The sequence below is a fragment of the Salmo salar genome, chromosome ssa13, assembly GCF_905237065.1.
Source record: "Salmo salar chromosome ssa13, Ssal_v3.1, whole genome shotgun sequence".
NCBI classification, from domain to species: Eukaryota; Metazoa; Chordata; class Actinopteri; order Salmoniformes; family Salmonidae; genus Salmo; species Salmo salar.
The window spans coordinates 34,124,892-34,152,729 of record NC_059454.1 but is presented as its reverse complement, the minus strand read 5'-3'; the positions used below and the strand labels follow the sequence as shown (position 1 = coordinate 34,152,729).

Genomic DNA, 27,838 nt, shown 5'->3' with positions numbered 1-27,838 from the left:
CTCTGTGTGCTGCTGCCCTAGTATTACTGCAGGTCTACATGTATTCTAATGCAGCGGTAGAAAGGTCATGAAATGCCATCAACAGAGTGTTGTATACCAATGATTAGATCAGTTGTTAGATCAGTCATTCTCCTGCCCAAGTGAATGACAATAGACAGCATTGAGTATGACAGTCTCAATTGCACATCATCAACATAATGAAAGCTGTCCCTGACTGTGTTCTTTTGACATATTTGGCATTTCAGGACATATTAATGCTCACTAACTAAGCCTTCTTCAAGCCCTACCAGTTAACAATGGTTTAAAGTTGATGCCTACTTAGAAAAGAGCCTGTGAACATTAACTTCATTCACAAGGCAGAGGTCAATATTGATATTTTGAATTATGAATTCTGAGTATGTTCTTCTTAATGTTTGAAATAACTATTGAATCCAGCCAACCTTCCAGAGGCAAATCATTCATAAAGTTGGTTGAGCTTTGAAAACAGTAAATTTATCATAGTTATCAATAATTTAAAACCCTTGAGGGCACATAGTTTCAGTCAGTATTCAGTCGGAGTCTGAGCAGTTCCTCTTATCTAAATACATTAGAATGATTTCAACTCATGGGAATCAGGTAATTGCAGAGCTTTGACTAAGGATGTTTTAACCAAAGCAAAGAGCTGAAACCCCCATCCTTGTATGCGTGAACATTCAGTTCTACCTAGGATCTCACCAAATCATCTTGATTTTAACCTGGGTGGTCGGCAATGTGCTGCTTTCTTTTTTTACCCTTTGCAGACAATGAAGTATGACCTGATATTATTCTTACATTTTTTCATAAATAACATCCTGAACTTAATCATGTGTTTGTCTGCCCTTAGGCAGAGCTTAACAGGATCCCAGCATTACGGGCCTTGAGGTAAACTATTATTCAAGTCTTAACTGAGGACATTTTGTTCCTTCTGTCACTAAAATGGAGGCTGGAAGCTAAGCTCTGGATAAGAACTCAGTAACCCTACAGGAAAGATACAGGATTTGTGGACCAGGGAAACTCACCTTTGCCTGTATATTAAGCCTGAATATTTTATGAGTTTTGAGGCAGGTGGGTCTTGAATAACTGTCAAGATGAATGTTTCCTCTGGGTGGCTCGTTGGCCATATTTCTAAATGAGTTGAAGTAGATTTGTTTTACAAACCTCATATTCTGTACACCAATATACACCAATATTCAATATCCACAACGCTACCCAGTGCCTTGAAATCTCAGGAGGACAATGACACGGCATGATGCTAAATAACCTTGTCTGAGATCTTAAGATGTGTGATAGCTCCCTATACTAATACATAGGCATTTAGCTCAGTGGGCTAGTGGCCTTTAGGTGTGCAAACACCCTTACGTGTGCAAACACCCAGAATTGGTCACCCATGCCCACATGGATACACATTCACACTTCCAACCAACAAGTCTGAATGAACTGAATGGCACATTACTCACTTTGACTTCCTGTCAGGATAGACCCTTGCTTTTTCGACACAAGTCGTTTTTGAGGTACAGTGCTCCTCTCTGCTTTCTGATTCACAATGGGTATAAACTGTATCTGTGATCAATGTTTCTTCAGTGCTGCTGTGCCCACAGCGACCGTTAGCTTTGACAGGTAGCAGATGGTATGCTGTACACAGATTTACCACAGCCTTGAGTGCTGTATTTTTGCAAGCATTTCACAATAGGTTTTCCTCCTGAATAATTAATAACATACTGCCAGTTGTATTTACTGTATGGGCTTGGCCTGCTCGTCAAAGCAGAGGAGAGGTTTTTTGCACATATTCTGAGATGTTTCCAACCCCCCCCCCCATCCTTATGATTTGATCACTGTGGTTCATGGTTAGCCCTGTTAACTTGTTGACATGGTGTTTTTGACTGTAAAAGGGAGCTGAGAAACATCGGCTGAATGGAGCACATGTATGTTGATTGAGTCAACGCTCTATCCTTTACATTGATCTTCCCATAATGGTTGTAGTGGATTGAGTGTTCATGCTACACAATCTACTATCATTTACAACCATCCTGTAGAATACTTTCAACATCATTAACAGAATAGCATATGCATTGGAAAAAGTCACTAAACTTGTAAACGTATAGATTCTTCTCCCCACCAAAAGAGTCCCTCCTCAACATAACCTCTTGTTGAAGTAATACCCATACATCATGATTCATGATAACAGGACAGAACATCTGTATCGTTCTGAGAAGATATGTAGGTAAGTATTTCATAATTTACTGTCTCTTATCATGGGTGGCAGGTAGCCTAGCGGTTAGAGTGCTGGGCCATTAACCAAAAGGTTGCTAGTTCAAATTCCCAAGCCAACAAAGTGACAAATCTTTTGATGTGCCCTTCAGCAAGGCACTTAACCCTTATTGTTCCAGGTTCGCCGTTGATAATGGCTGACCCTGGCCGTGACCCCACTCTTTGAGGGTGTCTCAGGAAGAGTTGGGATATGCAAAAAAACACGTTTCCAATTCACACATGCATATTAATACACACCTGTACATATAATAGAACAAATATAATTATTACCAAATTATTATTAAGTAATACAGAGACTTTTTTTATGTTGTAATTACATGATACAAACTGCCCAATAACAACAAAATGTGTCACACAGAAGCCAACCATTTTGGACAATGAGAGAGGACAAGGACTTGATCTATCCATCTAGGAGTTAACCATTTTGGACAATGAGAGAGGACAAGGAGTTGATCTATCCATCTAGGAATCAACCATTTTCAAGGGTGTTTCTGAAAGGGTCATCCAATCTGTGTACCGTAAAGTTAACAGCAGTTCGCTGCTGGAAACTGATAACTCCGCAATTACCACAAGGCTCCTAACTGGGCATCGATTGGTCTTGTCTTCTCTCCCTCTGCCCTCAGCTCATCGATTGTTGATGCAGCACCAAGATTACAACACTGGGTGAGGCCCAGCGGTAATACCCCTATGTCTGGCTGCAGGAACATCTTTGACCTGTGTGTGTACTGTGTGTGTGTGTGTACTGTGTGTGTGTGTGTACTGTGTGTGTGTGAGTAGTGTGTGTGAGAGTAGTGTGTGTGTGTGTGTGTGTACACTGTGTGTGTGAGAGCGAGAGAGAGAAAAAGAAAAGGAAGAATGCCTGAAGTGTACCTACCAGTGTGTGACAGAAAAATGACTGCAAATGTATAGCTGTTTTCAAGTAGAATAAAATACACGTCTCATTTCTACAGTAACCAGCTGTGCCATATGAAGTGTTGTCAATTACGATTACATTTTCAGTTATGTGTTTGAGTAATTGAACCGAGACAATACACCCACCTTATTCTCCTCCAACCATCACCAAGGGAGTTTTGTCACATAACCTATTATTGAACCTAGACAGTGTGGAGCCTGGTGTCTGACGAGATCTCAGAGGGGTATTCATCCGTGCCACACCACTGAGCTCTACGAGCTCTACTGAGGTAATGGTACTATATGGAACTTATGACCAGCCCCTGATCACCAGCCACTGCTACTATATAGGTGTCATAAATATACTATGTTATGTCCCTTATGGAAGCATTCAGTTGATCTCAGTGTCATTGATACTGTTTACACTGTTCATGGACATTACAATAAAGTGAAAATAAAAAGAACCAGATGCTGATGCCGCTTTGATTCTAATCACCAGATAATACTCCTAAGATTCTGATTTAAAATGACAATCAGGAAACAATTTTATAATGGCAGGAAAGGCCCTTGAAAGATAACAATGACAGTTGTAATTTTAATTATAAGTGAGTGTGTTAAAGTACTTGTTCTTGCCTTTCCTGTAGTCTTCCCTGTGCTGGTATGCTTGGAAGGTCAGTGCTTAATTTGGTTTGTAATGAGATTAATTGAAAATGACTCCCTTCTACTTTACAATTGATCTCACAGTTAATTATCACTATGCTCTCAGGTCAAAGCATTCACATCACAGAAGGAGACACTGAGCCCTAGAAGACACCATCGAAACACTTATAAGTCCTGCAAATGGTAACAGCTACTTGGAAAAAGTACCTTGAAAAAAACAATACCTTCTCTATGTACTGGCACTTCAGGATAAGTGCTTATTGTAATCTCTCAAGTGGTGCTTAGAAAAGTCATTTGTCCAAGAGTCAAAACAGTTTTTCTAACACTAGAAGGAGTCATACGTTTTAGTACTTTGTGCCCACATCAGGTGTCAGCATAATAGGCTCCAAATGAGACGCCATTACTGTGGGCTGATATAAACACAAGTGACCTTGGGAGAACCCTGCTGAATACCAAAACTAGCTTATTACATACTTAAACATTTAGCAGGTACTGTTTAGTAAAGTAAAACGTATGCAGTATGCCACAGCCGCAACGCAGTAGTGGGTCCTGATTGGCTGATTAGGTGGGGCTCAGCTGAGTGCAGATTGATTTTTCCAAATTCAACAGACATGCATCGCATTAACCAGCCTGATAATAGCGCATTTTCAATTTGATTAATTTCTCTAAACTCTGAATAGAATATGAACGGAGGTATACAGTGCATTCGGAAAATATTCAGACCCCTTCCCTTTGTCCACATTTTGGTACATTACAGCCTTATTCTAAAATTGATTAAATAAAATGTTTTTCCTCAGCAATCTACACACAATACCCCATAATGACAAAGCGAAAACAGGTTTTTAGAAATGTTTGCAATTTTTTTTTTTTTTACTGAAATACCTTATTTACATACTGTAAGTATTCAGACCCTATGCTATGAGACTCGAAATTGAGCTCAGGTGCATCCTGTTTCCATTGATCCTCCTTAAGATGTTTCTACAACTTGATTGGAGTCCACCTGGGATAAATTCTATTGATTGGACATGATTTGAAAAGGCACACACCCGTTTTTAAGGTCCCACAGTTGACCGTGCATGTCTGCGCAAAAACCAAGCCATGAGGTTGAAGGAATTGCCTTTAGAGCTCCGAGCCAGGATTGTGTCAAGGCACAGATCTGGGGAAGGGTACCAAAACATTTTTGCAGCATTGAAGGTCGTCCCAAAGAACACAGTGGCCGCTATCATTCAGTTTGGAACCACCAAGACTCTTCTTAGAGCTGGCCGCCCGTCCAAACTGAGCAATCGGAGTGAAGGGCCTTGGTCAAGGAGGTGATCAAGAACCCGATGGCCACTCTAACAGAACTCCAGGGTTCCTCCATGGAGATGGGAGAACCTTCCAGAAGGCTAACCATTTGCAAAAAATTATAAAAACCTGTTTTCGATTTGGCATTATGGGGTATTGTGTGTAGATTGATGAGTAAAACATTTTATTTAATCCATTTTAGAATAAGGCTGTAACCTAACAAAATGTGAAAAAGGTATTTTTTCTTTCCGAATGCGCTGTATATAAATGTAATCAAATTGCTTAGTACACACACCGAAACTTTTGAAATGTTCAAATCAGAAGACTTGCACAGAAAAACGTGGACAGTCGGGTGCATCGCAAATTCAGAACCGCTGGGCAGCAACATAGCTTAGTAAACTATAGCACTGATCATTGGGAACGAGATCAGAATGACTGCTAAGGCTTGATCCAAAAATGTAATAATTGATTAGGTAGCCTAGCCTACAAAAATAAAACAATCCGTTCAAATCAAAAGGCCTGATTAACATGACATCAATAACGCAGCCACATCCCGAGTCCCTGGTAACAACACATTCAGAAATCAAAAGATGGTTTAGTATTTAGTTTAAAAGCTCTGATGATGACCAAAATAATAAAAAAAAACTTTTCAGTGAGAAAACGAAAATCCACTTTGGGTAAGCATTTTGTACTTAAAAAAAAAAAAAAAGACTTATGTTTTCAAAGATGTATCCTTCGATGCAATACTCGTGATCATTTTACGGAGAACAAAAACTACTTCGCTTACATTTGAACACCACCGCAGAAGCTCCGGGCATCTTCCCAATTAAGTGGTCTAGATTTGTTTTTGGCTATTTGAAAAGAACTAGGGCTACCACTTGCAGCCCACCTCTTCCACTGCATTGTGATGAAGAGCCAAAATTAGTATACATCCTGGCATTTAAACCATACTCGATTATCTAAATGTTGCATACTATTAAACATATTTTCGTGTACTGAAAATGTGTCATACGTGTTTGCGTTGTTTCCCGCTATTCGTTGATGTCGGTAGCGCACCCACATATCTTGTAATTGATCAGCTGTTGTCAAAGCCGAGATTAGCATGATATCCGGGCATTTAAAGTATACTAGATTTTCGAAATGTCGAATACTATTCAACTTAATTTTTTCGCATACTCAAACGGCCTACTATTTAGGACGCAAGTATTGGTATTCGGACATTACCACTGTCTCAAACCTTACTTTGCTATTCAAGGAGATGCGTCAGGCCAGATTCGAAGTAAATTGCCTGGTTTGTTTTGTCTGAGGACTGTCGTCCGTTTTACATGCCAGACATGTCTTAATTGCAAAATCATTATGTCCTCCTCCCCCTTTAGGTTGCGTGACTAGACGGTTTTCTGAGGTCGACCTGGTTTTCAGACAGAGGGAAGCAGAGTTTTATTTTTGACCGCTGGCGCCGGTTTCCTAGATTTGGTTCACAGAGAGTGTGAATGTGAATGATCCCCGTGAGCAGACACAGACAGCTTGTCTATCTCATGACCTACACTAACTCACTGACCACTCAATAACAGGGTCAGGCAGAAACTGAACCCCCTAGTGGCCAGAGTGGTAACGCCAGGATACAGACCAGCAGGCTCTTGATGGTGGGTTTCATTCCATCAAGCTCTGGATATAGAAGGACTTGGTACTTGTAATGGTGTTTATATTGCTGGCAAAGTAGTATAGCTGCTCACAGAGTACAAAATTACTACAACTTACTTGACATTTCTGGGACTTTATAAGTCCCCTTGTCAGTTGGTTGTTGCTTTCGGGTGCTTTTATGTTGCCTCTATGACTTCATAGTATTTGAGTCTGGAGGGTTTCAGTTCCTCTTGTTATACACATACTGTAGCTTAAAAAGAAAGCATATTGATCTATTAATCATCATGAAAAACAAGACATTCTCTATATTTGCGTGATTTTTTTCATCATCATCATTTGTTTTTATATTGACTACAGATTTGGAGTGTTCTGGTACATTAGTTGGCAGCCACCACAGAGGGGAGTAATTAATCTTAAACAGTGTGCTCATTTATCCCAGTCTGCAGCTGACTGTTTGTTTCTCTGGCACTGGGTGATGGATGGCCTTATTTCTGTACATAAGCACAGCCTTCCTTGTCTCCCACTGAAGAAGCCAGGTAGCAAGACTAGAGGGAGGCCTGCAGGCTGCCACCGCTGCCCTCCATCCACCAAAGATTTATGGCCTGCTGCTTGGTGAAAAATTGCATTTTGTTCAAAGAAGAATAAAACCGATTATCACATTTCACAAGTGTTGAACTTGAACAAAAAGTTATATATACATAAAACAAAACAAAGGGGTTTCAGATGATGCAGGCATTGTGATTGCAGGCATTAGGGTTTGAAGTAGAAGCCATTTTAAATCACTGAACCTCTGTTTTAAAGCACACGGTCCTTGATTCCCTGTCATGGCGTTGTGGTCTCTGCATTCTTACTGATAAACTGGGAGGGTTGACAGTTTAGAAGGACGGGAGAGAATAAACTTAGCTCAAGGTCAAGAGATTCTCCTAGTTTCTGATGATTCATCATACACAGAGATGAACACTGTGTGTGAGAAAAAGAGAATAGAAAAAGAGAATACTTTATTAATTGCTCTTTATAAAACACATTAAATATCCAATCTTTAATCATTACACTCCATGAATATTTTAACATGCATCGTTAACTTCGTAATAGGCTAGCTCTTTGAATCATTTCACAGTTGAAATTAACTCAGTTGAGGAGTTTGTAAGCCCATGATAGGAGTCAAGCTATACGGTCAGTATGTTCACTGAATTGGGCTGCAGCAAGCAGTCAGTGTATCTGATTTGATTGACTGTGTGGTATTCCCCCACCTCGCTGTACTGTTCTGTACTGCCTATATCAGCAGTGTAAAGATTGGAGCCAGAGTGTCATTATGTAGGGTTGTTTCTGCTGATGGTGAAAGACACCCACTGTCAGCAATCTGTCATGTACTGTAGCCTAGCCTACACAACAACCATCATCCCCTCACCTCCCTCCCACTCTGGGTAACTCTATGGATCAACACAGCAGCTCACAGAAACCTCTGTTTAATACAGTAAGTGTCCATTTATATCCTGATTAGATAAGAGGGAAAATACACTATATATACAAAAGTATGGGGACACCCCTTCAAATTAGTGGATTTGGCTATTTCAGCCATGCCTGTTGATGACAGGTGTATAACATCGAGCACACAGCCATGCAATCTCCACAGACAAACATTGGCAGTAGAATGGCCTTGCTGAAGAGCTCAGTGACTTTCAAAGTGGCACCGTCATAGGATGCCACCTTTCCAAGAAGTCAGTTCATCAAATTTATGCCATGCTAGAGCTGCCCTGGTCAACTGTAAGTGCTGTTATTGTGAAGTGGAAACGTCTAGGAGCAACAACAGCTCAGCCGCATAGTGGTAGGCCACACAAGCTCACAGAATGGGACCGGCCAAGTGCTGAAGCGTGTAATGCATAAAAATCGTCTGTCCTTGGTTGCAACACTCACTACCCAGTTCCAAACACTCTGGAGTGATGAATCACGCTTCATCATCTGGCAGTCCGTCGGAAGACTGTGGGTTTGGCGGATGCCAGGAGAACGCTACCTGCCCCAAAGCATAGTGACAACTGTAAAGTTTGCGGGAGGAGGAATAATGATGTGCGGCTGTTTATCATGGTTCAGGCTAGGCCCCTTAGTTCCAGTGAAGGGAGGTCTTAATGCTACATTATACAAAGACATTCTCGATGATTCTGTGCTTATAACTTTGTGGCAACAGTTCGGTGAAGTCCCTTTCCTGTTTCAGCACGACAATACCCCTGTGCACATGCACAAAGCGAGGTCCATACAGAAATTGTTTTGTCGAGATTGGTGTGGAAGAACTTGACAGGCCTGCACAGAGCACTGACCTCAACCCCATTGAACACCTTTGGGATGAATTGTAACGTCGACTGCGAGCCAGGCCTAATCCCCCAACACCGGTGCCCGATCGCACTAATGCTCTTGTGGCTAAATGGAAGCAAGTCCCCGCAGTAATGTTCCAACATCTAGTGGAAAGCCTTCCCGAAGAGTGGAGGCTGTTATAGCAGCAAAGGGAGGACCAACTCCATATTAATGCCAATGAATTTGGAATGAGATGTTCGATGGGCAATTTGTTCATGTAGTGTATGTACGCCTAGGTGCGGATTTTCAAAGGTAATTTTGAATATTAGGATAAACCAATGAAAAAACTCTGGTGGAACAAATACACAGGACGTACTGTTGACTACTGCAGTCACAAAATTATGAAAATGCACTGTTAGAGTTGATTGACAAGTATACATAATCCTTTATATCCTATTTTTATTCAGACCACATGTTTTTCTACTCTACCACACTTTATTTATACTGTACCATGATGCCAACTGGGAAGCCTGATATGGAATAATGTAAAAGGAGAGAAAGATTAACCAGCCACACACAGTCAACATCATTTTTTATTTATCCCTCTCTCGTCCCTCCTTATTTGCTCTCTCAACCCCTTCTTTCTTTGTTTACAACTCTTTTGTCAGCTGTTATCTAAGCGGCTGACTCTCTCCTCGCAGCACTGCAAGCTTCAATTCCCTGGCCTATCTGCCTTCTTACTAATAATTTTCCTGGAGCAGACTGCTCTATAAAATGGGCCTGCATCTGCACGTTGGGGTGTCATGCTGCGGTCTTCTACAGGATATAAACCTGGGAAAACACTTACCTCTGTGAATGAACCTAGCCTGGCCCAAATGGCTTTTTATTTTATATGCAGGGGGGACCCTAAGACAGTATTGAATAATTATCTGAAGCATTCAAATGATTGGAATTGCTGTGTGCAAAACTGAAGCACAGTGCTGAGTCTGTGCAAGGCTTCCAGTTCTACACTCAGTGGTCAGTTTATTAGGTACACCACCCTGTTCACGTAAATGGATTGCTCCTCAGACAGTGAGTCACGTGGCCGTGGCTTGCTGTATAAAGCAGGCAGACAGGCATCGAGGCATCCAGTTACTGTTTGATTGAATGTTAGAATATGCAATATGAGTGACCTAAGCAACTTTGAGCATGGTATGATTGTCCGTGCCAGGCGAGATGGATCTAGTATCTCAGAAACAACCACCCTCCTGGGCTTTTCAGACATGACAGTTTCTAGGGTTTACCGAGAATGGTGCGACAAACAAAAAGCATCCAGTCAGCAGCAGTTCTGTAGGCAAAAACAGCTAGTTGATGAGAGAGGTCAAAGAAGAATGGCAAGAATCGTGCAAGCTAATGGGCGGGCCACAAACAGACAAATAATGACGCAGTACAACAGTGGTGTGCTGTACGGCAACTCGGACCACACAACTCGTCGATCCTTGTCATGGATGGGCTATTGCAGTAGATGACCACACTGGGTTCCACTCCTATCAGCTAAAAACAAGAAGAAGTGGTTCAAGTGGCCACGCAATCACCAACACTGGACAATTGAGGAGTAGAAAAACATTGCCTGGTCCGACCAATCCCGGTTCCTGTTGTGTCATGCTGATGGCAGAGTCAGGATTTGGTGTAAGCAGTATGAGTCCATGGACCCATCCTACCTGGTGTCAATGTTACAGGCTGGTAGGGGTGGTGTACTGGTGTGGGGAATGTTTTCCTGGTACACATTAGGTCCCTTGATACCAATTGAGCAACAAACGTTTCCGACACCTTGTAGAATCCATTCCCCGAAGAATTCAGGCTGGTCTGGAGACAAAAAGGATTCCGACCCGGTACTAGATGGGTGTACCTAATAAACTAGCCACTGAGTGTATATGTGTAGGCATGTTACTGAAATGTGTTCATATCTCCATGTTAAACCCCTGCATTGCAGCAGGCAGCCACAGCCCTTTCTTCTACTACAACCATCCACATCACAATAGAGGGATTACATTTGGGCCAGATCTCTCCAGTGTACAACGCTCCACTACACACAAACTCTCTCTCACATATACACACATGCACACACACATCTCCCCGTGTTCAATGCTCCAGAGAGCTTGGGGGCAGCTGAGAGCCTTAAATATCTCTTCTAAGCCACCACTGCCCCGTATGAATTCATCCTCGTGGTTTGTGTGGAAACAGTGTAGTCGTGGAGAGTCACGTGTCTGTGAGGGGGAGAGAGAGGGTTAGTTAGGAGGAACATGGGGGATGCTGAGGGGCTCAGCGATGCAAGGGGCTGTCTCTGCTGCTGCACAATAATCTTGTTAAAGAATAGAAAGGCTCTGTATACTTTGATGGTGAGTGACATTTTCAGCTGTTTTGCTGGTATGTTCCCCCTCTCTGACACAGTGTTCAGTCATGGAGAAACGGAAAAATGATATGATGTAGTATTGGAGTGATAAGTGATTACACAGTAGGCTGCTGATTCAGAACACAGATGTAGTGATGTTATGTATAACTTATTACAGCTCCATGTAGTAATCACAGTACAGCCGTCACCATTTCCACACAGCAAATAAATTAGAATGCTAGTCTATTTCCCTTGCCTCGACTAACCTTTAAATTAAAGGAAACGGCAATCGTGTTCGACGATGGAATTATATATGGTGAGATATGATTCATACAGTTCCCTGGCGTAACTGGATTAGTATTGAACATAACTCCGTTTTGACATTAAGAAAACTATGTTGGCCAACTCTAAAGATCAAAGAGAAGTATTACTCCTATTTTGACAGTTCATTAAAAGTAAATCCTTCCTCATCTCTGGCTTGGGCTCTGGGAGTTCACCTCTAAATGGTGGTTAAATCCTCTGGAGGCATCCAGCAACCAAAGCAAAGTGAAATTGTCCTGTTTACCAATAACCAATTAAAGACAATCTCAGGCTCAGGCCCATCGTTGCTTGTTTTTCTCTGGGTTACTGTCTTCCCCAGAGGCTACAAATAGAAGGGACCGATCCAATTATCCTCAGTGGGAAAGAATGAGAAAGCAATCCCCTTTGAAGTGATTGTCTCACAGATCTGCCACATTAGGATTGATTTTGCCAAGATCTGTTGTGGACCAACAACTACCGTAATGTCATCAAGGTGATAGTAGCTGCAAGCATTCGTGGTAACATTGGCCAGTGGGTAATATTGTAATGTTTTTATGAGAGAGAGATAGAGAGAGAGAGAATACATCAGCTCCACACATCTTCTCTCTTTACTTTGCTCTGCTGCAGCCCATCTTTTCTGTGAAATAATGATTGTTGCCTTTTAGCTAGAGGTCTGAGTATGGTCTGGCCTGAGCAGTGAGCTAATGGTAGGAAATGTTCTTTACCTCTTTGTCACTCAGCACCTGCAGCTAGCCATAAACACCTCAGAGCTCAGACAGTTTCACAGGCGGCTGCGGCACCACCATGGGCCTGGTGTAGAAGGAGGACTGTGTGGCTCAGTCATAACTCACTGTACTGGAACCTGGAGTCCTGAGCAGTCGTCTACGACCCATAAACTCTCTCTGTCAGCAGCAGCACACTGCAGACTGGGGCTGGGCTAGCTGCTTCACTCATACATTTGTGACATCATATTCTGAAAGGTTTTTGATTTGGATATTACACTAGTATGTGACGACTGGCCATCTTGTTCTTGATACTATCACTGCAGTGACAGATTGTCCATGTATGCGGATGACTCAACACTATACACGTCAGCTACTACAGCGACTGAAATGACTGCAACACTCAACAAAGAGCTGCAGTTAGTTTCAGAGTAGGTGGCAAGGAATAAGTTAGCCCTAAATATTTCTAAAACTAAAAGCATTGTATTTGGAACAAAACACTCACTAAACCTTAACTAAATCTTTAAATAAATAATGTGTTGAGATGACTAAATTGCTTGGAGTAACCCTAGATTGTAAACTGTCATGGTCAAAACATATTGATGCAGTAGTAGCTAAGATGGGGAGATACTAAAGCGATGCTCTGCCTTCTTAACAAAACTATCAACAAGACAGGTCCTACAGGCCCTAGTTTTGTCGCACCTTCGCTACTGTTCAGTTGTGTGGTCAGGTGCCACAAAAAAGGACTTAGGAAAATTGCAATTGGCCCAGGACAGGGCAGCACGGCTGGCCCTTGGATGTACACAGAGAGCTAATATTAATAATATGCATGTCAATCTCTCCTGGCTGAGAGTGGAGGAGAGATTGTCTTCATCACTACTGTTATTTATGAGAGGTATTGACATGTTGAAGGCACCGAGCTGTCTGTATAAACTACTGGCACACAGCTCGGACACCCATGCATACCCCACAAGACATACCACAAGAGGTCTCTTCACAGTCCCCAAGTCCAGAACAGACTATGGGAGGCACACAGTACTACATAGAGCCATGACTACATGGAACTCTATACATCAAGTAACTGACGCAAGCAGTAAAATTTGATTTAAAATACAGATAAAAAAACACCTTATGGAGCAGTGGGGACTGTGAAGCAACACAAACATTGGCACAGACACATGCATACACACAGAACACAACACAACACAACACACGATAACATACGCACTATACATACATATGGATTTAGTACTGTAGATATGTGGTAGTGGTGGTGTAGGGGCCTGAGGGCACACAGTGTGTTGTGAATGTATTGTAATGTTTTTAAAATTGTATAAACTGCCTTAATTTTGCTGGACCCCAGGAAGAGTAGCTGCTGCTTTGACAGCAGCTAATGGGGATCCATAATAAATACAAATACATACAAATACAGGAAGAGAGACAATGGAGTGATGACTAAGAAAATATTTAACATAATTGTTTTCTCAAGACTGCACAGAATTAGACTGAATAAGATGTCCCTTTGGATGTCTTTATGATGCACCTAGGGCAATTAAATCCTACGAATCATGAAATGAATTGTTAAGCGAAATAGTGGAGGAAAATAGTCCTTGAATGAGACTCTCCAAGGTCTTTAAAATGCTAATGTGGCTGATTGACTATTCATTCAGACGAATCTTCTGATGGATCTTCTGATGGCTGAAAATGTACACAAAGGGTCAATGTTATGCCATACATATCCTGTGTACAATAGATTTTTCTTGCACTGCATCCTGACAGATTTTACATGATTCTGACACTTTTCCAATGTATGGAACCCACTTACATTAATAACAAAGTGGGTCAGCTTGTGCTTTTTAGGAACTAATCAATCATTCCAAGTGTTCCTGGAATCTTGCATCGATAGTTCCCACAAGTCATAAGAAATATGTCTGTGTGAGTAGCTCTGGGTTATTGGGTTTATAATTAAACCCAGACCCAGAGAACACGCCCATTCAGGTTTACACTCAATGCCAAATATCTGTCCCCATCTGGCTCTGGAGGGTTGTAGGAGAACCCATTATTAAATGTCAAAGCTCTGTCCAAAAACCTGAGAGCTGGAGAGGCTTTGTTGGGAATCTTCCCCACTGGCCTGTTGTCTCAACTAGATTAGTGGATTAATGGAACAATCACTTACTGTAGCTCTATCCAAAAACCACACAGAGACGTTGAGCATATGTTCAGTACATGCTGTTGAAATAATGTGTGTGCATATGAGTGTGACTGTGCACGCTTGCTTCCGTACATACTTGCTTCAATGCATTTATTAGTACGAGTACGTCATCAGCCCACTAAAATATTTATGCATGACTAATGTAGTTAATTATACAGTGGACAGAAAAGTGATTCTCTCATCAGAAGTTGGGATCGTGAAGGGCATAGTAACATGAATAACATTTTAGTGTTTCTTATTAGAAAATGGGTGTTTATTGTTAGAAAAGTCCAGGTAGACCCTCTCTGTTTCAGTCAGCTTTCTTCTGTGTGGTGCTTAATGAAAATGACCCTGTGCCCTCCATTTGGTGTGTAGGCTTCTGTTCTGGGCCAGGCTGGGTTGTATTGGGCTGTTGTTGCTGGGTCTGTGGCAAAGGATCTGTGGGGGTGGGAGGAATAGCTATAACAGGGTTATCTTGGTCCTAACCTGCCAATCACAAGCCTCCTCAGCGATACCACCAGGAAATAATTCTGCATTACATTAATTCAATAAATGCAGAGAGCTGTAATAAGAGGAAGGAGAAGCTTCCAGCAACAGCAAGCACTCATTAGTCCGCCTCTTTGTACCAGAGTGGCCTCCAAGCATACATCAGCATGCCCTATGTGGGACTGAGACAACTGTCAGAACCTCTTAGAGCGTACAAGTTGATTTAGGTTGCTTAACAGTTCCAGAGTGTATGCAGTCCAAATGATTAGTAAAGATGGGGGAGCAATATGTGAAATACACATCTTTTTAGGTAACCCTTTGCACTCAGTTGCTACTGTGAGTTGTTACTCAGTTTCACAGTTGCTACCGTGTAGTTATACTGCCATTACTAAAGTAACACCATTTTATTAATTGCTATGGTAATTGCTTTGTGATAAACCGTTGGGCAGTTTTGGGGGAATCTCCATCATATTGTGACAGTAGAATGTGGTGAGGGTGATTGTAATCATCTGATTCAGATATGGACCATACTGAGCAGATAGACACACTGAATGTCCTGCCACTTAGCCTGTCAGACACCCAGATACTTCAGAGAGTGTTTCATATTTTACCCAATGCCAGAATGGAGCTGTCCAGGGCTGAAACAGACATTTTGATGCTTCAATGAGATTTCACTCTGATTGTTAGTCCATCCATACTTTAATACAGGGGTAGGCAACTAGATTCAGCCACGGGACGATTTTTGTCGGAGCAGATGGTCGGGGGGCCGGAACATAGTCTAAAAAGAGATTTGTATTGGAATTTTTAATAATAATTTTTGGAATTTTTAATAATTTCATATCTTGATTACATTGAGACATGATCACATATATCATTTTATTTTATTTGTGGGAATACTTGGGAACAGATTTCCTAAATTAAACAACATTTTTGCTGGATTTCTGGTGATTTTACTATCAATTATTATAATTTTGTCTACTAAAAACTTTGAGGGGCCCCAAAAAATACTTGCAGTCAGGTTTTGGCCCGCCGGCCACCTGTTGTTGACCTCTGCTATAATTTAACTGTATCATTCAACTGATTATTTTCATGTTTCATTTCTAGATCTGCTTGAATAAGACAACACTCTCATTGTGATCGTGTGGCTACCTATCAAGATTTGGCTGTGAGTATCTGGCTAAGAGGGCAGAATATTGGCATAAAAAGTGTATTTGCAAAGCTGTAAATCTTTAATAAGGGCATATCTGGTGGACTGGACTCGCCAGAAGGGTTGCTTAGTGGGAGAGAGAAGATAGAGTAAAAGAGAGAGGGGATATAGAAGGAGCAAGAGACAGAAACAATTTATTGTGTGCTGTCCTTCCTCAAGATGTAGCTGTCACTTCTATCGCTGTGATTGGTCCTGGCCTCTTTAACCAGAGACAGTTCACTGCACAAACATCGTTACATGCTGCCTTCCCCTCTACTCAAACCTCCCTCAGAAAGATCATCATCTCTGTTAATTTCAGGAAGCCTTCACTAGTCTCTAGTCTTCAGTCTCTGCTGTAGGCTACACTGTGGGCATTGCCCAGATGGGGGCCTGTCTTTGACTGGCCACAGTGTGCCAACTGCCAATGTCACCTGACATAGCACTCTGATCAAGTCGGGGCAAACCGACTGACTGAACCAGTCGATGTAATTGATTAATGAATTACTTATCTTTACTAGAGAATGACTGATCAATTGGTCTTGACATAGATTATTAATCAGTTAAACAGTTTCCTACACTCTACATCATTGAGGGGATTCCAGGGTTCTCTTGTGTCAATGCAAATTATGATGTTCACCTTTAGGAGCAACCATATACATTGCATTCGGAAAGTATTCAGACCCCTTAACTTTTTTCACATTTGTTACGTTACAGCGTTGATCTAAAATCAATCTACACACAATACCCCATAATGACAAAGCAAAAACAGGTTTTTAGAAATTTTTGCAAATGTATTAAAAATAAAAATAAATAAAAAAACGTTTTTATTTTTTATTAGGAACCCCATTAGCTAACGCCATAACGCTAGCTAATCTTCCTGGGGTCCAACACCAATTAACCAGACAATACAAACAACCACAATCAAGACTTCACAAACGTTCAACAAATAGACAATACAGATAATTAAAATACCTGACAGGAAACACATTTAACATTCAGTTGATGCTTTCTATTTCCTGTCCAGTCATATGGTCTATCACATTAGATGCTCTTTTATTTTTTTATTGAAGGTGGATTTACTTTTTCCCTGAGAAATATGGATTGGTAAAAAGTTCCATTCAGCTATAGCTCTATATAAAACTGTAGATTTAAGGCGATTTGTCCTTGGCTTGAGTTGTTTTAGCTGCCCTGAATTTACCTGTATGGTTTGGTGGTTATGCGTGTTGCTAGTATGTAATAATTGGACTGAAAAATACTGTGGTTTATTGAAAAATATAACATTCCTAAAGAAAATCAGAAGACTAGATAGTAATTTGTTTTTAACATGAAGCCATGAAAGATTCTGATGCATTTTAATAATATTATTTCGGTTAGAGCAATGAAGAGCTAATCTGGCAGCCCTGTTTTGAGCCATTTGGAGCTTTTTCATATCTTTCTTTGCTGCAGATGACCATATAACCAGACAGTACTCTAAGTGTGATAGGACCAGGGATTGAATCACCTGATTCAGAGTGCTAGATGTTACATACTCTGAACATTTTCTTGTAACAGCAATTCTCTTACCCATCTTAATAACAATATTATCTATGACACCTAGTGGTTTTGTTTTTTTCACTTGTCCTACATGTATTCTATTCATCGACAAAGTCAATTGGGGGTCATCAGCAAGCATATATCTAGAACCAAATACAATACATTTAGTTTTAGAAATGTTCAACACCAATTAGTTCATATCAACCCACTCAGACACCATTCTTAGTTCACTGCTCAGTACATCTGTTAGCGCATTACATTCTGATGCTGCACTATACATTGTAGAGTCATCAGCGTACATGACCACTCTTGCTTTGTTCATTACTGAAGGTAAATTATTAGTAAAGAGAGTAGAGCAGTGAGCCTAGGAGGCTTCCTTGAGGAACACCACAATGTATATCTTTACTATTTGAAAAGCTACCATTAAAGAACACTTTTTACCTTCTCCTGGATAGATGGCTTTCCATCCAGGATAGAGCTGAATCATTAAAACCATAACATTTGAGTTTTCCTAGTAACAGTTCATGATCAATTACATCAAAAGCAGCACTGAAATCCAGCAACATTGCACCAACTAACTTCCTATCATCCATACTCTTTAACCAATCATCTGTCATTTGTGCTAAGGCCGTACTCGTAGAACGCCCTTCTTTGTATGCATGCTGGAAACCCGTTATCAGACCATTACATGAGAAATAATCCTTGATTTGTACAGATACAATTTTTTCCAATAATTTACTTAACACAGGCAGAAAGCTTATAGGACAACTATTAGGACCAGTGAATGCAGATTTTTTTATCCTTATGTAGTGGAATAACCTTTGACTCTTTCCAGACTTCTGGGCACACCCCATACATCAGGCACTTATTAAAGATATGAGCGATTGGTGTAGATATTTGGTTAGCTGTAACTCTAAGCAATTTGGCATCTAGATTATCTGTACCAGGCGACTTGTCATCCGAAAGAGACAACAGCATTCTTTCTACCTCTTCCCTTTCTACTTGATGAAATTGGAACCTGCATTGCCTCTCCTTCATGAAAAAATATTTTATAAGGGTATGTGACATGAAGCCATCAGTTCGAATCATAGCATTCCTCAACTTGGCCACTTTGCCTGTAAAATATTAATTAAAGTAGTTTGCGATGTCATGTGGTTTTGTAATAAATATACCCTCTGATTCAACAAAAGAAGCGTACATGTTTGAATTCCTACCCATAATAGTGTTCAATGTTCTCCACAGCTGTTTCCCATCACCCTTTACTTCATCAATTTTGTGCTGATAGAATCCCTTCTCTTTCCTTTGTTTAGCTTAGTCACAAGATTTCTTAATTTACAATAACTTTGCTTATCAAACAAAGTACCAGATTTATCTGCTACTTTTTTGGCATCATAACGTTGAATCATTAAATTTCTCAGCTCATCATCAATCCATGGGGGACCATTTAACCTCACAGTGCATTTTCTTAAAGGGGCGTGCTTATCAGCTATACTCATAAATAATTTCATAAACAACTTTAGTGACATTTCAGGATCACCCTTACTACACACTTCTAACCACTGCACATTCTTAATCTCATCCACAAACGAGCCCTGATTGAACCCTCTGTAGGACCTGCGGCCAGCCTTTGGTATTTTAGTTTTCCTAGTGAGTGCAACCAAGTTATGATCACTGTAACCTAGTGCCACTGATACAGCTTTAGAACAATGTTCAGCCATGTTAGTAAAAATGTGATCGATGCAAGTTGATGATGTAATACCAGACCTATTAGTGAATGTTCTGGTTGGTAATGTCATAACTTGGGTTAGGTTACATACATTGGCAACAGAAATGACGTTCTTTCTCTTTAGACAGATTGTATAAAAAAAAATCGATATTCATATCTCCCAAAAAATATATTTCCCTATTTTCATCAGATAACTTATCCAACATTTCGCAAATTACATCAAGATATTTCACATCAGCACTAAGTGGCCTATAGCAGCAACCAACTAGTATAGGTTTCAAATGTGGTAAATGCACCTGTACCCATAGTATTCAGACCCTTTACTCAGTACTTTGCTGAAGCACCTTTGGCAGCGATTACATCCTCAAGTCTTCTTGGGTATGACGCTACAAGCTTGGCACACCTGTATTTGGGGAGATTCTCCCATTCTTCTCTGCAGATCCTCTCAAGCTCTGTCAGGTTGGTCTCCCCAGAGATGTTCGATTTGGTTTCAAGTCCGGGCTCTGGCTGGGCCACTCAAGGACATTCAGAGACTTGTCCCGAATCCACTTCTGCGTTGGCTTGGCTGTGTGCTGAGGGTCGTTGTCATGTTTGAAGGTGAACCTTCGCCCCAGTCTGAGGTCCATTTAAGAAACTCTTTGAAGATGTAGTGTTTCAGAGGTTTTCAGAAGATGGCTGAGCGGGAGCTGCCCTCCCGTAGGGGTGGGAGGGCCGAGAAACCAGTGGTGGCAGAACGGAGTACTCGGTTGGGGTATAGGGTTTGAGCAGAGCCTGAACGTAGGGAGGGGCAGTTTTTCTTGCTGCTCGTTAGGCAAGTACCATGGCCTTGTAGTGGATGCGAACTTCGACTGGACGCCAGTGGAGTGTGTGGAGGAGCAGGGAGACATGGGAAAATTTGGGAAGGTTGAACACCAGGCAGGCTGCAACATTCTGGATAACTTGCAGGGGTTTGATGGCACAAGCAGGGAGCCAAGCCAACAGTGAATTGCGGTAGTCCAGACGGGAGATGACAAGTGCCTGCATTAGGACCTGCGCCGCTTCCTTTGTGAGGTAGGGTAGTACTCTACAGATGTTGCAGAGCGTGATCCTGCAGGAGCGAGTCACTGCTTTGATGTTTGCAGAGAATGACAGGGTGTTGTCCAGGGTCACGCCAAGGTTCTTTGCAATCTGGGAGGGGGACACTGTGGAAAGCACAATATAATTCACATCAGTTCCTATCTCACGGGCATAGCAGGTATCCATATAGTAGTGTTATTATGTCACTTCATCAACAGAGCAGGTTTTTATACAGTAGTGTCTAAAGTTACCTCATCATAGTAGGTATTTATAGTATATATTATGTTACCTCGTTAGCATAGCAGGTATTTATATAGAAGGGTTCATGTTACCCCAGAAGCACAGCAAGTATTTATATAGTAGTGTTCATGTTACCCCAGAAGCACAGCAGGTATTTATATAGTAGTGTTCATGTTACCCCAGAAGCACAGCAGGTATTTATATAGTAGTGTTCATGTTACCCCAGAAGCACAGCAAGTATTTATATAGTAGTGTTCATGTTACCCCAGAAGCACAGCAGGTATTTATATAGTAGTGTTCATGTTACCCCAGAAGCACAGCAAGTATTTATATAGTAGTGTTCATGTTACCCCAGAAGCACAGCAGGTATTTATATAGTAGGGTTCATGTTACCCCAGAAGCACAGCAGGTATTTATATAGTAGTGTTCATGTTACCCCAGAAGCACAGCAAGTATTTATATAGTAGGGTTCATGTTACCCCAGAAGCACAGCAAGTATTTATATAGTAGTGTTCATGTTACCCCAGAAGCACAGCAGGTATTTATATAGTAGGGTTCATGTTACCCCAGAAGCATAACAGGTATTTGTAGTGTTAATAATGTTACCTCATCAGAATAGCGTCACGTCTCTCTTCCTCTTTACCATTAGCAAGCATGCGGAATGTCATTTACCTATTAACTACAGTCTATGCAGCCCAGCATAGGGCAACCTGTCATCAGCATCTGGCTCCAAGGAGCATTCCTCTGAGACGAGGCCATAACCCAAACTATTCAATACAATTCCATAATGCATTCTGTCTTGTTTGTCATTCAGTTAAACCTGTACTTGACTGAATTACTATTTTTACTACATGTAGTTCACTACTCCCCAGCACATATTTCATGGTTATCATAGTTTATTTATTTAACCTTTATTTAACACTGCAAAAATATTACCTTCCTAAAAATATGCATCAGCTAATTAATTAGATGGATATATTTTCACCACAAGATACTCAAATGTATTCTACATATCAGCAATCTTAATTGATGAATCGCACTACAATAAACACCTTTAGAAAATACAATCTACAGTACCACAGACAGGCGTGATCAAACCCAGAGTCCCATCTGCCCAAATGTCACTGTTGGTCTCTGAGGCACACAGAGGAGCCACACTGTGGTGTTATGAGGAAGAGGAATAGGCGTGGCGATACGAGCTGTGTGTGTGTGTGTGTGTGTGTGTGTGTGTGTGTGTGTGTGTGTGTGTGTGTGTGTGTGTGTGTGTGTGTGTGTGTGTGTGTGTGTGTGTGTGTGTGTGTGTGTGTGTGTGTGTGTGTGTGTGTGTGTGTGTGTGTGTGTGAGAGAGAGAGAGCGAGAGAGAGAGAGAGAGATATAGCGAGACATGGTTGACTATAGGATGGCGACTTTATGTGCTAGTCTCTTCTCCAGCAAGCAGGCCTTGCCCTGCACTCCTCATCTCTAGCACACCTGATTAATCAGAGTCACTTCCCTGAGTGATGGCAGCCTGGAGCCTCGGGGGCCCAGTGAGGGCTAATAAAGCCCAGAGGAGATCACCGCCTGGGAGGACAGCTACTACTCCCCTGCCCAACCCTCTGTCCTTTACACTGGACGACCCCAGAGCAATCTGCCATTATATTGAGAAAAAAAACGTGTAATTACACTGTAACGTATTGTAGTTGATGTATTGTCATAATAACATGTAACTAGTGGTAATTGCAGTCTGTAATTACAGATGTGTAACAACAAATACTTGTTACCATGCTTGTTAGAAATGGGAGTTTCCACTAAATTCACCAATTCAGTGTTTAGTTTCTCCTCAGCTGCATCCAATTCAGTAATAGCTCACAAGATTGTAATCTCTTGTGGACCGATGCGCTGGGTGTCCGAGATTACAAAGGTTTGAGGCTCAATAGGCTCTATACCTACCTACCTGTGAATGAACACTCTTCAAAGTTTCCACTCAATGCTGTTGCTAGCACTTGGCCCCATAAAATGTACCATCTGGGTTAACTTGGTTGAGCTTACAAAAACAGATCACATATAGGTCAACCTCACTGATACGGGTGTCATCACAGATTATAATAAAAATAATAACTTATAATGAATGTGTACATTACCCATTATAACAACGTGAACCTCCTTGCCATCCAAGTGAGAAGATGAACCTACAAGGACATCACAGAGTACATGTACTATCTGCATAAGTACAATGTAATTACTAGGTGTTACACAGGATTTAGCTAGTTAGAATGAAGAGTATCTTGAGGGGTACTTACTTGTAATTAATGTTTACTTATATAGTACATTACCCATCCTGACAACATGCCCCTCATTTAATGGCTTCCCGATGTTCCATCCAGGTGGGAGGATAAACTGACTAGTACACCACAGAGTACATGATATATCTACATTAATGTAATTAGACTCCAGAGACCTTTATTGCAGAGTTGTGTCAGTGTCACGTGGTTTGTGCAGGATGAAATATGGTGTTTTGGGATGCTATCGGAAACTTTAACATTTGTAACAAGCATGGTAACAAGCATTCGTTGTTACATACTGCAACCAGTTGCATGTTGTTATTACAGGTTAACTATGAATTATTGCAATTATTACAATACTTGTTATAATTACATATGTAATTACACTGTAATAAGGACCCCTTAAAAGGAAGTATTACCAAAACCCTGTATGTGCATTGAATATGTATTAGGTAATGTATAATATCTGTAATGTTATTGATTTTCTATTGCTATGGCTCGAGCCAGGCATGTGCCATCACCAATCAATCAGATCGTGTTCTCTCTCGGTCTCGGTCTCTGTCTCTCTCCACTGCACAAAGATTCTGTCCATTCAGCACCCCACGTTGTGAAATAGCACTAGCATGCACAGGAATAATGTAACAGTGGCATTTTGGAAATAACAGTGCTCTATGTGTCACGGCTGTCGTAGAGAGGGGACCAAAGTGCAGCGTATGAGTAATTCCACATTTTATTTACTCTGTGAACTGATGCAATACATCAAAATAACTGAATAGACAAAAACAACAAACCGTGACGCAGAGAACAAACACTACTCAAAAATAATCACCCACAAAAACCAGGAAGAAAAACCCCTACTAAAATATGATCTCCAATTAGAGACAACGAGGACCAGCTGCCTCCAATTGGAGATCATCCCAAACAAGCCAACATAGAAATACAAAAACTAGAACCTGAGAACATAGAAATAGAAAACATAGAAAAACACAAAACACATCTTACTATGGTCAGGACGTGACACTATGTCATTTTTTTTTAAAAGGAACTCAGTCTGGCTTTCAACTTACTCTTGAAAGTTGTAATAGTAGAATGTGCAAGGTGCAATTTCGAAATTGGGTAGTGCATCATAAGTTCCTCTTGTTATGTTAGTCATCACATACCTTAGATAGTGGCCCAATGCTCCCAAGGGCTCCCGAGTGGCGCAGCGGTCTAAGGCACTGCATCTCAGTGTAAGAAGCGTGGGTGGCGCACAATTGGCTCATTGTAAATAAGAAATTGTTCTTAACTGACTTGCCTAGTTAAATAAAGGTTAAATAAAAAATAAAACATGTAAATGCCGGATGGTGGGCCCCGAATGAAAATGTTTGTGAACCCCTGCTCGAGGTGAAAGTGTTCCCTTCCGTCTCATCATGCCAGATTCAAAGTGGGCCAACCACAGCTGAAAGGCACCTCGTTTTGTTTGGCAGATGGTATACAGCAGAGAGAGAGAGAATTACCTAAAAAAAGAGAGAGAGGGTAATGTGATAATATATAATTCAAAAATCATGTTAAACAATATTTTTGCACACTGTCATGACTTGCCCTGTTGGATGATGATTATAGGTGCCAGATTTTCCTTGCCCCCTCTCTCTCTCTCTCTCTCTCTCTCTCTCTCCCCCCACCAGTTTTATGCCCGGTCGTAAATGCTGTGTAGAAACTTTGGGTTGGCAGGATTGAGGGGAAAGAAACCTCATTGTTACAAGGAGATTCTTCCCGCCAAAACGGTAACATCAAAAGGTTGAGTAATGAAACAATATTTCTGTAGTCCAAGCGGTTGGAGTGGTCCGTGGACACTAAAAGAACAATTATGTCAGATCAGTTGTGTTTTGGGATCCCATGAAGGACACTATAACAACATAACTGTATCTCTGAATGTGTCTATTTCCCAGTGATCAGATTCACATCCAAATGTTGGGGAACTGATATGATTAAATATGAAACTATTTGTGAGAAGATGTGATGTTAGCCTTCTAAATGAGAGAATTGTTTTTCATATGAAATCTTAACCAAGTCAGTGGCCACACCCAGTGCATAAAACCCACTTCTGACAAAATGTACATTAGATCAAGCAGGCGGACGGTGTTGAACTGGACGTCACGGATGGTTAGACTCCACCAGACCAGCTTTGTGCAGCGACAGCTGTACACGTTGAAATGGTTAAGAAAACTACAAGACTACACATTCACAGTCTGCAGCTGTATATGTAAAATAGTCTAGGAAACTCGACCGAAGATGAGAGAAGAGCAATTTCCTCTCACCACTATAGATACCTCTAAAGTATATATTCTAACGAAACGAGCCCTGAAAGACAGCGGGTGGTACTTTGAAAAGATCCATTCTAAAGAACATTTTCCTTTCCAACGACCATTGGTACGTCTGGAAGATCTGTTCAGACACAACCAGAGACTTTCTGTCGAATTACTCCCCAGACTGACCGGCGATTTCAACAGAGAGACAACAAAGGCATACAATCATAAATATATACATTGCAATTCTTTTTGAATGAGCGGCCGTTCATGTGCAAAGTATTAGCATTTCCATGAGCATAGTTATCAGCTGTGTGTACGTTAGTGAAGTCCTTTTCTCCCGCTCTTTCTTACATGCCCCTCCCTTTTAATTTTTTGTAACAAGCCGTCATATCGGTTTACATTTACATTTACGTCATTTAGCAGACGCTCTTATCCAGAGCGACTTACAAATTGGTGCATTCACCTTATGATAGCCAGTGGAACAACCACTTTACAAAAGTACATCTATATATATATATATATATATATATATATATATATATATATATATATATTTTTTTTTTTGTATAAAAATAAATAAAAAAGTATTATAATTCTTTGGGGGGGGTGGGTGGGTTAGAAGGATTACTTTATCCTATCCCAGGTATTCCTTAAAGAGGTGGGGTTTCAGGTGTCTCCAGAAGGTGGTGATTGACTCCGCTGTCCTGGCGTCGTGAGGGAGCTTGTTCCGCAGAGGTAGGGGGGCCAGCAGGCCAGAGGTGGATGAACGCAGTGCCCTTGTTTGGGTGTAGGGACTGATCAGAGCCTGAAGGTACGGAGGTGCCGTTCCCCTCACAACTCCGTAGGCAAGCACCATGGTCTTGTAGCAGATGCGAGCTTCAACTGGAAGCCAGTGGAGTGTGCGGATGAGCGGGGTGATGTGAGAGAACTTGGGAAGGTTGAACACCAGACGGGCTGCGGCGTTCTGGATGAGTTGTAGGGGTTTAATGGCACAGGCAGGTCCACTAGGGACTTTTCATTGCAGTATGTAGTAATCAATGTGTAACCTATTCTGTTTGTGTTTATGTAGTTCTGTGTGATTATTTAGTTAGTTAGTAAATAAATAATTAAGCCAATTTGAATATCACTGATTCATCATTTATGCTAGGGTTCGTGCAGATATCCAAGGATTTTGCGATGTTCAGAATGAGACTGATAGATGGTAAATAACAATTCATTAATAACTGATTGATAACTGAAATGTAAGAGATATTGATATCTTTAGAAGTTAATTCGGAAAACGCTAACTCGTTAAATAAGCTTTTTTCGTGGTGCCCCAAGATTGCTAATGAGTTAATTGTTACATGAGTAATTGAATCATCGTAATAATTAAACATAGTTAATAGATTTGATAAAACAATCGTCCTAACATTAATGATAGCCAAAGACACGCCAACACAGTGAGTCCATGCAACTTATGTGACTTGTTAAGCTAGATTTGTACTATTTAGGCTTGCCATAACAAAAGGGTTGAATACTTATTGAGCTAAGCTAAGCGTCAGTACAGAGACAAAGTGGAGTGGCAATTCAACGGCTCAGACACGAGAGGTATGTGGCAGGGTCTACAGTCAATCATGGACTACTGTAACGGCCGTCGTTCAAATGAGACCAAGGTGCAGCGGAGGATGTGTTCATCATGAAAGGATTTAATGATCAACGAACACTATACAAAAGAAACCAAAAAAACGACTAGCAACAGTTCTGTCAGGAACACACTAAACAGAAAACAATCACCCACAAAAACCCAAAGGAAAACCAGGCTCCTTATGTGTGACTCCCAATCAGCAATAACGAACTACAGCTGTGCCTGATTGGGAGCCACACACGGCCCAAAACAAAGAAATACAAAAACATAGAAAAATGAACATAGAACGCCCACCCAATGTAACACCCTGGCCTAACCAAAATAAAGAACAAAAACCCCTCTCTATGGCCAGGGCGTTACAACTACAAAATAAAAATCAGCCCGGTCGCGGATCACGATGCCTTGCTCCCAGACAGACTAAACAAGTTTTTTGCTCGCTTTGAGGACAATACAGTGCCACTAACACGGCCCGCTACCAAAACCTGCGGGCTCTCCTTCACTGCAGCCAACGTGAGTAAAACATTTAAACGTGTTAACCCTCGCAATGCTGCAGGCCCAGACGGCATCCCCGGCCGCATCCTCAGAACATGCGCAGACCAGCTGGCTGGTGTGTTTACAGACATATTCAATCAATCCCTATCCCAATCTGCTGTCCCCACATGCTTCAAGAGGGCCACCATTGTTCCTGTTCCCAAGAAAGCTAAGGTAACTGAGCTAAATGACTACCGCCCCGTAGCACTCACTTCCGTCATCATGAAGTGCTTTGAGAGACTAGTCAAGGACCATATCACCTCCACCCTACCTGA

General features: G+C 41.3%; 1 protein-coding gene across 2 annotated transcripts in view; it reads left to right on the top strand.

Moving 5' to 3' along the window:
- LOC106567284 (synaptotagmin-2) overlaps positions 1 to 27,838 on the top strand; it is an 80,947-nt gene that overhangs the window by 21,156 nt on the left and 31,953 nt on the right. Inside the window, exon 2 of one of the 2 annotated variants that reach the window (XM_014136412.2) lies at positions 16,223 to 16,283. The exons of the other annotated variant lie outside the window; for it this stretch is intronic. The gene's annotated coding sequence lies outside the window, so the exon portion shown is untranslated. The remainder of the gene's footprint in view (positions 1 to 16,222; positions 16,284 to 27,838) is intronic. 2 annotated transcript variants of the gene reach the window in all.